Raw genomic sequence first — 17,121 nt, 5'->3', positions numbered from 1 at the left:
ATGAACCCCAATACAAATGAAACTTCGTGGCAGCTTAAAACTGTGGGCCGGATCGATACTCGAATCTGGGACGCATGCCTTTCGCGCGCAAGTGCGCCACCGATTGAGCTATCCAACCATGACTCACGACCATCCTCTCAGCCTTGTTTCCGTCACTACCTCATCTCCTATCTTCAAAACTTACAAAGAGGTACTCCTGGTCTGGCATACAGTTTTAATCTGCCAGAAAGTTTCAATCAGCGTACACTCAGGCGCAGAGTGAAGATACATCTTGGAGATGTGCTGACGGGGGTGAAACTGTGAGGGCAAGTCGTGAGTCGTGCTTGGATAGCCCAGTCGGTGACGCATTTGCCTGTAAAAGGCAAGGGTACCAGGTAGGAGGGTCCCAATACGGAAAATCGCTTTAGTCCTCTAGGAAGTTCAAGACAACCAAGTCCGACACACCTTCTTGCAGTCACTATGTTCTGCATCGGTTGGACCCCTCGAGAGTCAGATCTTTCCTCATGGACACAGATGCGCCAATGAAAACTGTCGCGCAACAGGATAATGAGGTGAAAAGGGTGGCCCAGACAAAAAAGTCCTCGGTGTTGATTCTTTCAGAAACGTTAATAATCTCAAGAAAAGGGCGTTCACCAGTCTACTGAAATGAGATATCTATACAAACTGTTCCCAGTCTATTACAAAATCTCTGCGTCAAAGACGTAACACGAAATTTCAGACAAAATAATATCGAGAGTTATAGTACGAAGAGCAAATGACACAAGTAATCTTTATGGACAATAATCAGTCTAAACTAATAATTAACTCACCTGACAAAGACCACAGAGAATACGGAAGAAGAGAATAGTCGTCATCTTAAAATTCACTGATAAAAAGATGCGATCACGGTGCCCAAACAGTGGTTGCGCCGACTCATGTCACAAGTAACCACCATATCTGACTGGTTCGTAATAAGCCCTGGAATGTGTAATCAAAAGTATCAAGGTCCTCGAATGTCATTTAGTCCAAACTACACACCTACCCCGTGCGACCGCTACGGTCGCAGGTTCGAATCCTGACTCGGGCATGAATGTGTGTGATGTCCCTAGGTTAGTTAGGTTTAAGTAGTTCTAAGTTCTAGGGGACTTATGACCTCAGATGTTAAGTCCCATAGTGCTGAGAGCGATTTGAACCACACACCTACCGAAGGGCTGATGCCTCTCAGTCTTGGTCGCCTGTGCTGCAGATTCTCATGACTTCATCTGGAGGATAACACTTTGCTCCGACTAGAGTCACAGAACGTAGAGAACACTGCTCTGGCAGAGATGTAGAGCCTATATGTTTCTGCACAGCAGTCCAAAGTGCTCCCCCAGAGCTGTCGAACCAGAGTGTCCTCTTATAGCCTTTCCTCTCTGCACTCTCAGAAGTTCACATAAACTGTCCTCTGCTCCGTTAAATTTTATCCAACGAAAATGTTCCCAACAAAACTTCATATTCCCCTCCTACGTAAAGTTTTATCAACCAGCCAGTGGCTCATGTTTCCTTGAACAAAGCTGTTACAAGTTTTGTGCAGAAGACTCACTCTTCAAACATATTTTCATTTCATTCAATCCACAATTCTCCCGCATCTGTAATTCTTTGAAAGATGTGTGACGTCTCCCACTACCTGTTAGTTTTTTTAGGAGCAGCCAATGGAGGTCTTTTCCAGTTTTCCTACGACACAAGAGGCCATTCAGCTTGTGTGGAAAAGGCGACCAGGAAACGGCTTCTCATATGCAGGAAGGGAGGTAAGACATTCTGAAACGAACTTATTCCATGAAAAAGTCGGAGATATTTAACTGCGAGTGGCATCCCACTCTCCTGCGTTCTAGGACGAATGCCGGCAATAGAAAATAAAATTCAGTAGAGAGATACACTGACCGAATACCTTAGAGTTTTAGAAACAAGCAATAGTCTCCTCGGGGCCACGTTTTCGTCACGAATCATTATACCGGCGTTATAACATGGAGTGGCTGGGTTGTCATGCTGTGCTATCCACCGTATTCAGAGAAACAGTTTGCAGCTGATAGCGTTCGGATGCTTGGCCTTAAGAAAACAGATAAGGAGCTACCTGTCTTGCATGTGACCCAAGGATCCTTGGTGACACTTATCTTAGAAACACAAACGGCCCACTGGAGGCACCAAAACTCATCTGCCTCTTCCTCTACTCATTGTGTGACACAGACCCGCAACTACAGAAAAGTTCAATATTCAGTAGCTACCCAGAGTGGAAAAAATCTCGGAATGAGAACTGGCACCTTAATCGTTGCAATCACCGAGGCTACTCATAATCAGCATCGATATATTTAATCGGTGCAAGAATGTCTCAGATGCGCAGATCGAATTAAAGAAATGGTAAGGGTGAGTCCACAATGGACTAACGAGTTTCAAAGTTTCGGATTAGCGTAGACTTCGCTGAAGAGTGAAAATGTCTTACGGAAACAATCTTCAGGCTGTGGCCGAGCCAGGTCCCCCCAATACCCTTTCTTCCAGTAGTGTTAGTCTTGCAAGGTATGCAGGAGAGCTTCGGCGAAGCTTAGAAGGTACGTGACGATGTGCAAAGGAAGAGTGAGGGCGGGTCCTGAGTCATGGTTGGGTAACTCAGTCAGTGAAACACTTGCCTACAAAAGGCAAGGGTCCCAGGTTCGAGTCCCTGTTTAGCAAACGATGTAACCTGGCAGGACGTTTCAAGTTATCGTACTCGGCTACAGACTTAAAATACATTCCGGTAATAACAATGTAAATATCTTTCAATTTTCCATTGAATTTATTTAATTAATAAAAATTAACACTCCAAAACACTTAACAAGTTTTCTTCTTCATTGGAATGTACAAGATATACGTATGTACTACCTCTACATAGAAGTTTAACTAGTAATTTGTACGTAAGACGTGGTACTCCACTTTATTCTCTTCTACTTGGCGTGGAATTTCTACCAGAATTCTAATCGTATACTTTCATACAGAGCATCATCTAGGTATAGCGATGTACTGAACGGAGGGGAAAAAGAACAGATTCGCCATTTCAGTTTTATGGAATTTTATTGGTTAAAGTGCGAAATCCTGATTTCCATCGTAAAGGGCAAATGCCTTCCTAAAACATATTTCGCATGTAATTCAGATAAAATGTCTAAGAAGTATTATCAAGACAGAAACGACAAATAAAGCGAGCTTGAGAAACTGGAGAAGTATAAGAAAACGTAATGGACTATCCGTTACGTAAAGTGTTGGACGAAATGAAACCACTGTATTACTTAACTTCCGAAAGAACTCAAGCGTCCAAAGTGCCTGAAAGGTATTCATGTTGTCGATAAGCGTCGAAATCATCAATCGCCCAGCCCCAGCTGCTGCTAATTATGTAGTTGCGGTCAGGAAACCACTGTTAAACACGGCAGTTTGACGACTAATGGCAAGCCCGCACGATTGGAGTACTGTGGAAGAGATTCCCACAATAACTAGGGATGACAGGTTTCAATCAGTCCGGCTTTCTAAATTTATTCAGTGTATTGTTACAGCTCGGAAAATTTAAATAGAGCTGATAGATCTTCTTAGAGAATAACGGCAATCAGTGAATGAGTTTCTAAGAGAGAGTTACGGTGTTCTCTATTTAAAAAGAGGACAATACGAGTATGTAGAGATGGTAATGAGAGTGTTGTCTTCGCAATTAAAAGGAGATCAAAGATTATTTTACTTCGCTGGGTAGATTCTGGACGAATGTCCATACGTTGAGCGGTTTCAGAATTACTCTAAATACACCATTATATGTTATGCATTTCTTTCTTATCGCTCATATTACTATCATTTACAATTGACAGGAAGGAAGGAGCAAAATATTAAGCTCAGTATTACGAATCAAAATTATAAATAATTGTTCGGAACTTGAGTACGTCACAGTGATCACAGTAGGAGGACATTAAAAAACGTAAATAATTAGAATATCACAATTAAATAGAATTTCAGCTCCTACTTGGGCAAAGGCTGCTCCTTTACCTGCATCTTTTGTGGTTCTCACAGGATCAGATACAGAGTCGTCATTGAGGAACAAGAAAGCTTGGTGCTGGTGTACCGTCATAATATGGGGTATAATGCACCCAAACGATTTGCATAACACAAAAACAGTAACTGGACTTCGCAATAAGAAAATTAGATTGCAACACTCATATTGAGAACAGAAATATGCGTATGATGTGACGCTGACGGCGCGAAGTGGACACGTCACCAAACCAGTCGCTTCCCATTGTATTTAAAGAAAGATTAACCGATTCTGAATACGTCATCGGTTAGCTGGTTGATTTGGAAAGTTGACCAGACTGCGAGATCGTCGGTCCCATCGGATGAGGGAAGGAAATCGGCGGTGCCCTTTCAAAGGGACCGTCCCGGCATTTGCCCGAAGCAATTTAGGGAAATCACGGGAAACCTCAATCGGAATGGCCGGACGATGGTTTGCACCGTCGTTCTCCCGAATGCGAGTCCAGTGTGCTAACCACTGCACCACCTCGCTCGGTGATACATCATTAGTAAAGGGATTTTAATAAAATGTGTACCAAAAATTGAAGCTCAAGTGAACTTAATGTGCAAGCGGCACTACACGAGTAGTGTGTGGGTAAGTTGAGAATTTGGGTCGGACGGGGACCGTGGCAGTGCAGTCCGTGCACTTGCGATCATCACTGTGTCCAGATGACGCAGCCGGCAGCGCGTTTGTCTTTTTAAGTAAGAGACATGTGTTCGAATACTGGTCCGACACAAATTTTCACCTTTCCCAGTTGATTTAAACCAGTACCAACTGGCGGCGCCGGTGATTAATTCCTTTCTGTCTTGATTCATAGCGGCTACGCGATCAAAATTGTGTTTGTTCTTTCAGATATATCTGAAAGAGTAGACTCCATAGATAAAACTTCAATACAATCATTACTATTTCTAAAATTGCAAGTAACAAGGAGGTTTGTCCCTACATGAAGATGAACTGAATACAAAGGTAATAACAAAGAGTCCTGTAGTGCCTCAATCACTTTTAAGAACTGAAAAGAGAAAAGAGAAATTACAGCAACGATTGCTAAACATTAGTATATATAGTAGAAATATAGAATTTGATGTTTTGCATATCGGGATATTTCAATTTATTTCAAAACGCACGGACTTAACAGAAATAACGAATAGCGTCAAACCGTCTGAAAAATTTACAACCTCCCAAAAAGAAATTCTTCTTTTCTTTTCCGAATTCCTTGGAAATTCGAAATCAGGTTTTCGTTAGGAGATTATATGTATAGTTTCCATTTCTGACATTACAATGACAATTTTTAATGCATCCGTTAAAGTTCCTAGTTTGAAGTGGCCTTCACTTTTGTAAATGATAATTGCGAATACTGGCAACCTCCTTCCTATATCATGAACGAGAGAGAGAGATATTTTCTTCGTCTCTCTCGTGCGACACACTGAATTATTATTAGTGTAATGGGTCTCAAAACGGCTTCAGTATGTGATTCTATTATTTCTCGATTCTAGCACAAATTGCTTCGCATGGTATTTCGCTGAGGTATTAACTGAAAATAAATGCTGACTGCAACATTTCTGAATGGAAAATTTCAAGAACTTCCATCCTTTACCATTATTTGACGACAGTGCTGTGTGGAAGGTGCAGTCACTTCAAGTCGAAACGAAACATACTGAGCCAGAAAAGAGACAGTTTAGGGAAACTTAATAGTTCTCATCATCAGATACAAACTTTTGATAGATGAAGTGGCTTAGAAGTGGAAGCCAAGATACTTCATTGCTTGTTGATCACTTTCACTAGAACGCATCTGAAACAGTATTCTGGATATCTTGTTTCCCAGGAATTCACACAGCCACCGGGGGCACTGACCTGTTTACCTGGATGACGTAAGGGGGGGGGGAGGGAGGGAGGGAGGGAGGGAGGGAGGGAGGGAGTTCACTTTCAAGTCTTCCTGACACTTTCTTCATCTTGATATATCCCCCAATGTTCGCATTCACAAATACAGGCACTGGAAAGACGTCAGATTCAACTAGTTTCTTGACCTTGAAAATTACTGATGGTGATTAAGAGTTTTCGAAATTAACTGTATGAGCTCGAAGAAGCCGTCCATTGTGGAAAATGTTTTCTCACTTCCACTGCATGTAGTTCTGTTATTGTTACAACAGTATATTTGTATCCTTAGAGCTGTTAATTCCTGTCACCTCGTCAACAGATCTGTAATAAACCGAATACACTGTAATATCATCTATCTGTGCGGAAATGCCGGCCGCTGTGGCCGAGCACTTCTAGGCGCTTCAGTCCGGAACCGCGCTGCTGCTACGGTCTCAGGTTCGAATCCTGCCTCAACCCTGGTTGCGTGTGATGTTCTTAGGTTAATTAGGTTCAAGTAGTTCTAAGTTTAGGGGACTGATGACTTCCGATGTTAAGCCCCATAGTGCTTAGAGCCATTTGCATCATTTTTTGTGGAGCAATATTCCAACGGTCATTACGGCAGTTAGTTTCTGGTACAGTGTCATTTCATTCTGTAATAAAGTCTGTACGTAACAATCCTGTTTTCGACAAGCAAACTGTGACATACAAATAAGCTCATGAGATATTGGGCGTGACTGTTAACCAAGAGATTCTGTGTTTGACCTATTTATAAGCGTAGACTTTCTACCATACGCTTAAAGCACATTTCGCCTCGTTTAGTCCTGTACCAAAATCAAGCTGGGTTGTTGATCGAATTACGTGAAATTGAAGGGTGTGTCATGTTCTCTTGTGTATTGTTAATGGGACGTGTGCATTCTAGAAAATATAAAACCACGTATGACGTTATTTGTTTGTTGCCCGATATTTTGTTAAGTTTCTTGAATTCTGTTCACGAAACTCGTGTTCAACGTTTCAATCATGGTATAACAACTACGGTGTTATGAACTCTTTTTCATTCTGTCCGATTCCTTAATGAGTCAATGAACTGAGACTGAATTGTTGTTGTTGTGGTCTTCAGTCCAGAGACTTGTTTGATGCAGCTCTCCATGCTACTATCTCCTGTGCCAGCCCCTTCATCTCCCGGTACCTACTGCACCTACATCCTTCTGAGTCTGCTTAGTGTATTCATCTCTAGGTCTCCCTCTACGATTTTTATCCTCCACACTGGACTCCAATACCAAATTGGTGATCCCTTGATACGTCAGGACAAGACATACCAACCGATGCCTTCTTCTAGTCAAGTTGTGCCACAAATTTCTCTTCTCCCCAATTCTATTCAAAACCTTCTCATTAGCTATATGATTTACCCATCTAATCTTCAGCATTCTTCTGTAGCACCACATTTCGAAAGCTTCTGTTCTCTTCTTGTCCAAAGTATTTATCGTCCATGTTTCACTTCCATACATGGCTACACTCCACACAAATACATTCAGAAACGACCTCCTGACACTTAAATCTATACTCGATGTTAACAAATTTCTCTTCTTCAGAAACGCTTTCCTTGCCATTGCCAGTCTACATTTTATATACTCTCTACTTCGACCATCATCAGTTATTTTGCTTCTGAAATAGCAAAACTCATTTACTACTTTAAGTGTCTTATTTCCAAATCTAATTCCCTCAGCATTACCTGATTTAGTTAGACTACATTCCATTATCGACGCGCAAGTCGCCGAAGTGGTGTTAGATCGAAAGCCTTGCACCCTGCGAACGGTCTACACGACGGGAGGCCCTCGTTTTCTCTTTGTTGATGTTCATCTTATATCCTCCTTTCAAGACACTGTCCATTCCGTTCAACTACTCTTCCAGGTTCTTTGCTGTCTCTGACAGAATTACAGTTTCTTATCGATGGATTTTAATTCCTACTTCGGATTTTTCATTTGTTTCCTTTACTGCTTGCTCAATATACAAATTGAATAACATCGAGGACAGGCGACAACTCTGTCTCACTCCCTTCCCAACCCCTGCTTCCCTTTCATGCCCCTCGACTGTTATAACTGCCATCTGGTTTCTGTACAAATTGTAAATAGCCTTTCGCTCCCCGTAATTTACCCCAGCCACATTCAGAATTTGAAAGAGAGTATTCCAGTCAACATTGTCAAAAGCTTTCTGTAAGTCTACAAAAGCTAGAAACGTAAGTTTGCCTTTCCTTCGTCTATCTTCCAAGATAAGTCGTAGGGTTAGTATTGCCTCACGTGTTCCAATATTTCTACGGAATCCAAACTGATTTTCCCCGAGGTCGGCTTCTACCAGTTTTTCTATTCTCCTGTAAAGAATTCATGTTAGTATTTTGCAGCAGTGACTTATTAAACTGATAGTTCGGTAATTTTCCCAGCTGTCAACATCTGATTTCTTTGAAATTGAAATTAGTATATTCTTCTTGAAGTCTGAGGGTATTCGCCTGTCTCATACGTATTGCACACCAGATAGTAGAGTTTTGTCAAGGCTCGCTCTCCCAAGGCTATCGGTAGTTCTAATGGAATGTTGTCTACTCCCGGGGCCTTGTTTCGACTTAGGTCTGTCAGTGCTCTGTCAAACTCTTCACGCAGTATCATATCTTCCTGTTCATCTTCATCTATATCCTCTTCCATTTCCATAATATTGTCCTCAAGTACATCGCCCTTGTACAGACGCTCGATATACTCCTTCCACCTTTCTGTTTTCCCTTCTTTGCTTAGAACTGGGTTTCCATCTGAGCTCTTGATATTCATACAAGTGGTTCACTTTTCTCCAAAGGTCTCTTTAATTTTCCTATAGGCAGTATCTATCTTACCCCTAGTGAGATATGCCTTTACATCCTCACATTTGTCCTCTAGCCATTTTGCACTTCCTGTCGATCTTACTTTTGAGACATTTGTTTTCCTTTTTGTCTGCTTCTTTTTCTGCATTTTTATATTTTCTCCTTTCTTCAATTACATTTCATATATCTTCTGTTACCCAAGGATTTCTACTAGTCCTCGTCTTTTTACCTACTTGGTCTTCTGCTACCTTCACTATTTCATCCCTCAAAGCTACCCATCCTTCTTCTGCTGTATTTCTTTCCATTATTCCTGTCAATCGTTCCCTAATGCTCTCCCTGAAACTCTCTACAACCTCTGGTTCTTTCAGTTTATCGAGGTCCCATCTTCTTAACTTCCTACCTTTTAGCAGACATTTATCGCATTTTATTTACCAAAATGGCTTAAGAAACTCTTGCGATGAAATCGCTATGCCGACATATTCCGTAGGTCTTACATGCGCATCTTCCAACCGAGAGGACCACAATCTACAGTGAAAATTTACTACTTTACCTAACGTATCTCCTCTTCACACTTTACTACGTTATGAGGCCCCTTTATAAAACGTCTGACAAAATTGGTCCTCACATTCGCTGCACTAGATGAACGCGTACTTCTCAAGAGGTACACAAGACACGTATTCAGTGTCGTTTCCCTGTACGATGATTTTATGCTGACTATAAAACATATAGAAATTCTATGACCTGAAATGTCCTTGAAACTTCAGCAAGTAGTTTCACAGTAGCACAGTATACAAGTACAATAAATGGTGGACGACGTGATACAAGCATTTTCATTTCACACCATTCTAGGGGCTCTAGAACCTTAGTGTCAGTGGTCTAGTGTGCTGAACACTATTAGTGAACACTGTTCTTATAAGTGGGTGTCCTTGAGAAAAAGTTTTCTTAGTACTGGAATCTCAGAATTTCAGTGATTAAAAACGCACCAACCTAATTTTGAACATTCCCACCGCCCCGCTATTGTTTAAAGAATCCAATACCTATGAATTAAACAGCTTCAAATCTCTCATTGCTTTACAAAAGAGGTAATGCGTTAAACGTTTGATGTTAAGCTTGTACGCAAGGATGAGTTTAGAAAAGGTTTGAAATTATGTTTAAAGTTTATTGGCAGTGGACAAATGTTCTCACTTTCAAACAGTGTTCGGTCTGGGTAATTTGCGCATCGTAAGTTCCGCTACCTCAGGATATACACACAAATCTTAACTGTAGCGAGTGACTTATTCAGCTGAACCTGTAACAAAAGATAGCTCTTAAAGAGTAGATTATGTGAGCATTTTAAATTGTAAAATAGGTTCAGTAATTATATGAAATACTGAAAATTGTAGGCTTCCTGAGCCTTTATATTATGTCATTAATTAAGTTGTATTTTTCGCTTACTTTATGGGTCACTTCAAGCAGAGGAGCATTGAGTTACATATCGAAGTGACATACCCCTTTCCCGCGTGTCCAAGACCATTTATCCGAAGCTTCTTATTTCAGTGGCACGTTAACAGTCGCGAGTGAAACTTGAAAAACAGACACTGTTAAGCGCCTGACAGTGGAGTGGATTCAGCCTATCTCCCCTTCAATATGGGATTTCACTTCAGGTCGAAGGAGCGGGGAATGGTCGTTTCGGGTTATATATTATAATTTAAAGTAGAGGGAAAGCTTATCTGCATGAAATACTACCTCATCTTTATTCTGTGATGGCCCGCCTTTGCGAACAAATACAGAAAGACTTTTCCAGTGAGATGTAAAGTCGAGAGAAATGAAGACAAGAAGGTTAACACACGGCGATTTAATATCAGATCTAATCAAGGGAAAAAAGTAAGATGAAGGGGACGGCTAAATTTGAGTAGGGAATAATGAAACGCCGAGGAAAAAGATAGAGAATTCTATGAAATTGCAGTTGATAATGATCGCTGTTATTATTGCGATGTGTGTCAGAACTTCTGTAGCTATGGATGGGTAAATGAGTTGCAGATTATCATGCAGTGATGTCAAAGATTTTAATTCTGAAGCCATATCTACTTAATACAGAGACAAAAGACTAAACGTAAAGGTAAAATTCAAGATAACACTTTACTGACAAATTGGAACAACTGATATGTATATCCACAAGTGTGCAACGATAATGTGTCCTGATCCGAGACCTGTGGAAATTCTCCAAGTCGAGGCGAAGTGTAACTTGGAGCTCATTCGGCGGATGAGTTAGTATTATTTATAATTTCCTTCGTCTCCATCACACTATAGAGTAGCAACTATTGGATCCGATTGAAAAATTTTCTTATTTTGTATTTTCTGTTACTAATGGTTGGTATCAGTTATCGTAACTATAACTTTTTCGTGTAGCTTGAACAGGGCATCAGAGCTCCTTTAAGTTGACAACTTATTTTGAGGGGCACTTCGCATATCCCAGAAGTGACCATGAGATGACATACGTCTTTTGTAGAATTTAGGTACTTGTGCAGTTTCGCTGATTTGGATACGCCGACAAGATCTCTGGCGGAAAATTTCAGTTTAATTGGAACTTGTTCTCCGTCAGGTCAAGTGACATCGCAGGCCATGAAATAGGACACCTCCCTCCAATCCACGTAGAAATACTGTACCGGTACTGCTCCGTGGTACTGTACTGTACGTCTCTGAATAGCACTGAGTAATGAATGGGTCTGTCGTTGATTCACAGCACGTTCTGTCATGGGACAGTGTAAATACAATACAACAGAGTCAAGTCAAGTAAACAAAACCTGCTTCAGGACTTCCTGGTAATCAGGCTAACCATCGTTCTTTCCTTTAAGGAAATAAAGGAAGTTTATATAAATAAGTATCACAGTACATGTGAACTTGTACGCTTGTTAGTTGTAAAAAAGCTGGAAAACAGTAATGTTAGACAAAGCAATAGACAAGTTTACTTCCATATCTCCTTAAGCTGGCTTCTCCGACCCCAGGTTCCCATCCTAAAATTGTTCGATGGAGAATTTTCTATATCCTGTTACATTTTTGCACGCTCTTGCGGAAACACCATGTATATACTGGTAAGAGATGTGTCAAGAGAAATGTTTCCGACAACCTGTGAGAAATTTCAGGTACTTCTCATAGACTCAAGGTCATAGGCGATGCAACTGTTTTTATTTATTTATTGATGTGCTTACCTTGTCAAGATAAGGATTACAAGTTCCTGTCTTTCATGTCACCACGAGTTCTTGATATTTTACTATTCCATCCATTATAACGAGCTTGTTATAAGTAGCTTTACATTTAATATGGAATCTATGACATAGAAACAGTTACGGTAGAAATAGTAAAAGCAGTAATTACTATAGCAAGAGGGAGCCTCATTTCATGTTTGTTGGTAATAGCAGAATAGAGACAGGAATAACAGGCTGATAGATTTACACTGTCAGACGTAGTTATGTTGTAGGCCAGAGGGAAAATAGTGGAAGAAAGGTAAGCATGGGGAACTGATAGAACGAAGACAATAAAGAGAGAAAAAATAATAAGATATGACAAGCTAAAGAACAAAAATAGAAAAAGCATAAAAGAAAGAAGTGAGCATTTTCTTTACCAATTGGCTCGAAGAATACCCATTATTGTTACCTTTTAAGAGAAAGTTATGAACATAAAAAGGGAAGTGTTTTAGTTATTTGTTGAATGAAGCAAGGTAGGGGAAAATGGGATTTCTTGGTACACTTTCCACTCTTTCACTTCTAGGTAGACTGTAACAGAAGTTTAACATACTTTATTATTCCGTCTTTCTGATATTGCAAAGCTTACTCCAGACAACTAAGGTTTTTTAAATGTGAGAACATGTCCCAAGTGACAACATGGTCATGTACATAGGGACAAATATTCTATTTAAACTTAAAAGCATTGCAGTCGAGAAAATATTGTTAGTACTCTATTTAACAGTATGTTTGTTACTTTATTCTTCTGCTACACACCAATAATCTGTAAGTGAAATGAAATTAACCTGAACTATCATCAAAGCCACTTATAAGTTCAATATATTTTGAAATAGAAGCTACTGGAAACCAATACAAATTTCCGTTGTTAAGACAGGTAAAATTGTTAACACATTAAAGAAACACTATTCATTTGTCAGTATCACATGTTCCATGGTAAAAGACCTTCTGTTGCAAGGTTCGACATGGTACACGACCGCCGAAATATGACTTAATGCTGCACATGTAGTATAAACGTAGCTTTTACTGAACATAAAATTCTGTAACTGAATAACTAACAACATATTGCAAATAGATTTAATCGGTATGCATGCGACAGCATGTTCCAAAACACTGCGCATAAAAATGGGACTTTCCGATGCTCATACCTCTTTGCATGATAAAGAAGTAATATCAATTTTTTGCGTAACCATTGGGCTAGAGACCATTTATATACCCAACAGAAGGATCATCTTATTACGAGGGTCACTCCAGAAGCAATGCACATTGTTTTTTAATCCATCTTTTATTCTACATGTTTGAACGTTTTACAGTGTGTAGATACATACTTTAAGAACAATATTTCCATTTCTCCACGTAATTCCCATCCCTCTTAACTGCCTTACTCTATCTTGGAGCCAGCGCCTGTATACCCTCACGGTAAAATTCTGGACCATCCTGTTGGAGCCACTGTTTGGCAGTGTGCACAACGGAGTCATCATTTTCAAACCTTGTTCCACGAAGAGAGTCTTTCAGTTTCCCAAAGAGACGATAGTCACATGGAGCCAGGTCAGGACTGTAAGGCAGGTGTTTCAGTGTTGTCCATCCGAGTTTTATGATCGCTTCCATGGTTTTTTGACTGACATGTGGTCGTGCAACAGCAAAACATCCTGCTTTTGCCGATGTGGTCGAACAGGAATCAGTAGAGCTTGAAGTTTCTTCACCACGTATGCATCAGAATTTATGGTGGTTCCACTTCGCATGATGTCCACAAGCAAGAGTCCTTCGGAATCGAGAAACACCGTAGCCATAACTTTTCCAGCAGAAGGTGTGGTTTTGAATTTTTTTTTCTTGGATGAATTTCCATGATGCCTCTGCATTGATTGCCTCTTCGTCTCTGACGAAAAATTATGGAGCCATGTTTCATTACCTGTCACAATTCTACCAAGAAATTCATCTCCACCATTCTCGTACTGTTCCAAAAGTTCGCTGCATACCATTTTTCTCGTTTCTTTGTGAGCCACTGTCAACATCCTGGAAACCCACCTGGCACATACCTTTTTTAACGCCAACACTTTCAGTATTCCGAAAACACTTCCTTCTCCTATCCCAATGTAGCGTGACAATTCGTTCTCTGTGATACGTCTGTCAGCAGTCACCAACTCTCTGCAGATTGCCTGGAGGATGTGCAGTACGAGGCCTGCCGCTTCGAGGACAATCCTCAAAATAGCCGTGCCCACTTTCATCATATAACTGCTTGCCCACCGACTAACTGTACTGCGATTGACAGCAGCATCAGAAATACACCTTTTTCAAACTCTTTTAGATGTTTACCACTGTCTCGTTTTCACAGTACAGGACTTCTATGACAGCACGTTGCTTCTGACGAACGTAAAGTGTAGCAGCCATCTTGAAGACATGCTGTGACGGCGCCACTCACGGGAACAGGTTGAACTAAGTTTGAAAACAAGTGGGAAAGTTGTATGTACACACTGTAAAACTTTCACACATGCAGAATGAAAGCTGTATTTTTACAAAAATAGTGTGCATTTATATTGGAGTGACCCTCGTATTAGAGTCACTGCCGTACAGTACAGAGTGAAAGTATTCTTCAACAAATGGATTAAGACTGTTGGTTCTTTTCGCGCCGGAAGTGGTGTACGGCGTGTTTGAGGCGAATTATGGAAGCACCATTACCGTAGTTCATTGGCGGCTTCTCGGAAAACCCAAAAAAGGTTTTTTTACTGTGTTTTCGCTGTCACCTGCGGATCAAAACCCAGATGACTGAAATTTTCCGTTTCCAAGATACAGAGGTAAGCTGCTTATACACGTAAAATCCGGTGTGAGGCAAAATCTAAATAACAAATGACCACAGCAAATTGATCAAATATTACTGGTATGTATATCTAGAAGAGCTATCTCCTCGTTTTAAGAAAATGTTCATCTGTTATCGAAAAGCACCCCTAAAAACTTGTGTTTTCGGGAGGAAGCTCAGCCGCGATTTCCGAGACGGCTAAGCACAGCAAACGACTGTAAGCTTTTAATGCATTCATAAGATCCTGATCTCAAACAGGCTTGAGAATTTGCTTCAAATCCTTATCCGTTTTGGAGACATAGAGGTTCAAAGCTACCCTACTTGTACCCATAGAATACGTATGTAAATTCTGGTGAGAGGAAAAACGTGATTTAGCACGGAGAAATATGCTGTGGCGTGTCACCGTTAATTTTTGCATGAGAATATATTCGCCCTTTTTATGTTGAGAGAGGAGAATACATTAGCAGTGGCAAAAGGACGGAAAAGTAATAAATCCTGGAAGATAGTAGACAGTGTTTCTGTTATAGACATAGAGACAATGACAGTTGAAAGAAAGAGAGGAACAAAGTGGCAGTGGAGCGTAGTTGGCAGTGATAGAACAGTGCTAGGAAAAAAGTGAAGGAGACAATGCCAGGGGGGGGGGGGGGGGGTAGGTTAGAGAAACAGTGAGGTGATGTAGCAACAGTATGGAGGAAGGAATGATATAGTAACAGTAACAGAGAACAAGAGGGAGACACTGAGAGTGAGAGGGGACAATTGTAGTAGGAAGGAAGAAGTCTGTGGCCGTGAGACAGGAGACAGTGACAGTCAGAAAAACACAAATTGATAATGACAATGAGTTGGGCTGAATGAATGGTGAAGCAATAAAAACGTAAATTGAGAGAACGTCACTGTCACAGCAACTACTTCCATTTCCTTAGCCCTGTAGGCATCTCCCTTGATTCTGGGCTCTATTGTTTCCCAACTGAAATACTTGTATCACCAGATAAGTGCAGCAGCGCTTCTATGGGCCTGTGATCAAAAGTGCTATATTATTTCTAAAGTCAGTGACTTAAGCAGTAGCTCTGACTAGCATAACAATTGCAACTAGATGACTCACAGCGGGTGACCACCACGAAAGTTAAGATACTAGACAAACGGGGCTATGTGTTGCGATTATGATAAGATGATAGGCGCACGACGAGCGACGAGTGGATCTAAGGGAAACTGAGGAGGTGGTCATAGGTGAAAGGTGAACGAGAAGCTGAGGGTGGAAGGACCAAACCCAAGAAACATATTTAGCCTAAAAAAATTATTTGAGGCCAGTGTTACACAAAAACGATATATTCTAAAAAAAAATTCTTCTGTAACACTTCAGTCGCAAACACCTACGAATACATTACGTGCTCCGGCTGCACCAGAATAAATTTACAACGATTGTGCATTAACTCATACAACACACACTATGAACCTGGGCTTAGTCACCAGTTATGGAATGCATTAAAGTCGCACAGCGCTTGGAAATCTCATACTGAGTTGGTGCATTAGTTCGCAGCAGTTTTCCATATGTTTAATAAACGCAACGGATAAACATAACAGAGACTTTATTCATCAATTAATTATTCTCCTTCACTATTTACAAGTCTGCCAACGTAACTTTTCGATAGTGAGACCGTAGAAATCACACGCTTTGAGACTAAGAACTAGCCAGACCATGTTCGGAGCGCATTTTCATCCATAAAGGAAGATCCATGAAGGTTGCTCGATAGAGAGTGGGAAAGTTGAAAAATCTGAGGGCTCAAGATCAACTGGATAAGGTAGATGCGGAATAACTTCCCAACCCAGCTCCAGTATAGTGCTTTTTGTCAGTTTAGCCCTTATGCATTTGGATATTATCGTGGGGTAGCATCACTTCAAACAATCTTCCTGATCGTTGTGTTTGGATAGCGTGTGCAAGAACTCACGGTTGTTGACAATAAACGTCACCTCGGGAAGCAATTCGTAGTGTTGAATGGCATTACCTTTTGTTGATCCACGCAGCTCCTTGTAGTGGAAGTTGCTGCTTTGTTTGGTCTCAACTAGTCTTTTTTTTCCTTTCATTAGAATAATGATGAGGTCCCATACTCCAAGGAGCGCAGTGGACGATGCAGGGGACCCGCTTCGCGACTAGGCAAGGTCCTAGCGGAGGTGGTTTGCCATAGCCTTCCTATGATCGTAATGGAGATGAATGATGATGATGAAGACGACACAGTAACATCCAGTCATCTCGAGGCAGGGAAAATCCCTGACCTCGCCTGGAATCGAACCCGGGACCCCGTGCGTTGGAAGCGAGAACGCTACCGCTTGCTGCGGACGCGTTAGAATAAAGACACCGTTTATCGTCACCAGTAACTGTACAGGACAGGAATGA

General features: G+C 41.0%; 1 protein-coding gene across 1 annotated transcript in view; it reads left to right on the top strand.

Moving 5' to 3' along the window:
• LOC126267153 (follicle-stimulating hormone receptor-like) overlaps positions 1-17,121 on the top strand; it is a 1,045,286-nt gene that overhangs the window by 89,535 nt on the left and 938,630 nt on the right. The gene's annotated exons all lie outside the window — the stretch shown is intronic.

This window comes from Schistocerca gregaria, chromosome 4 (assembly GCF_023897955.1).
Source record: "Schistocerca gregaria isolate iqSchGreg1 chromosome 4, iqSchGreg1.2, whole genome shotgun sequence".
Lineage (NCBI taxonomy): Eukaryota > Metazoa > Arthropoda > Insecta > Orthoptera > Acrididae > Schistocerca > Schistocerca gregaria.
This window is presented reverse-complemented; position numbering and strand designations above follow the sequence as displayed.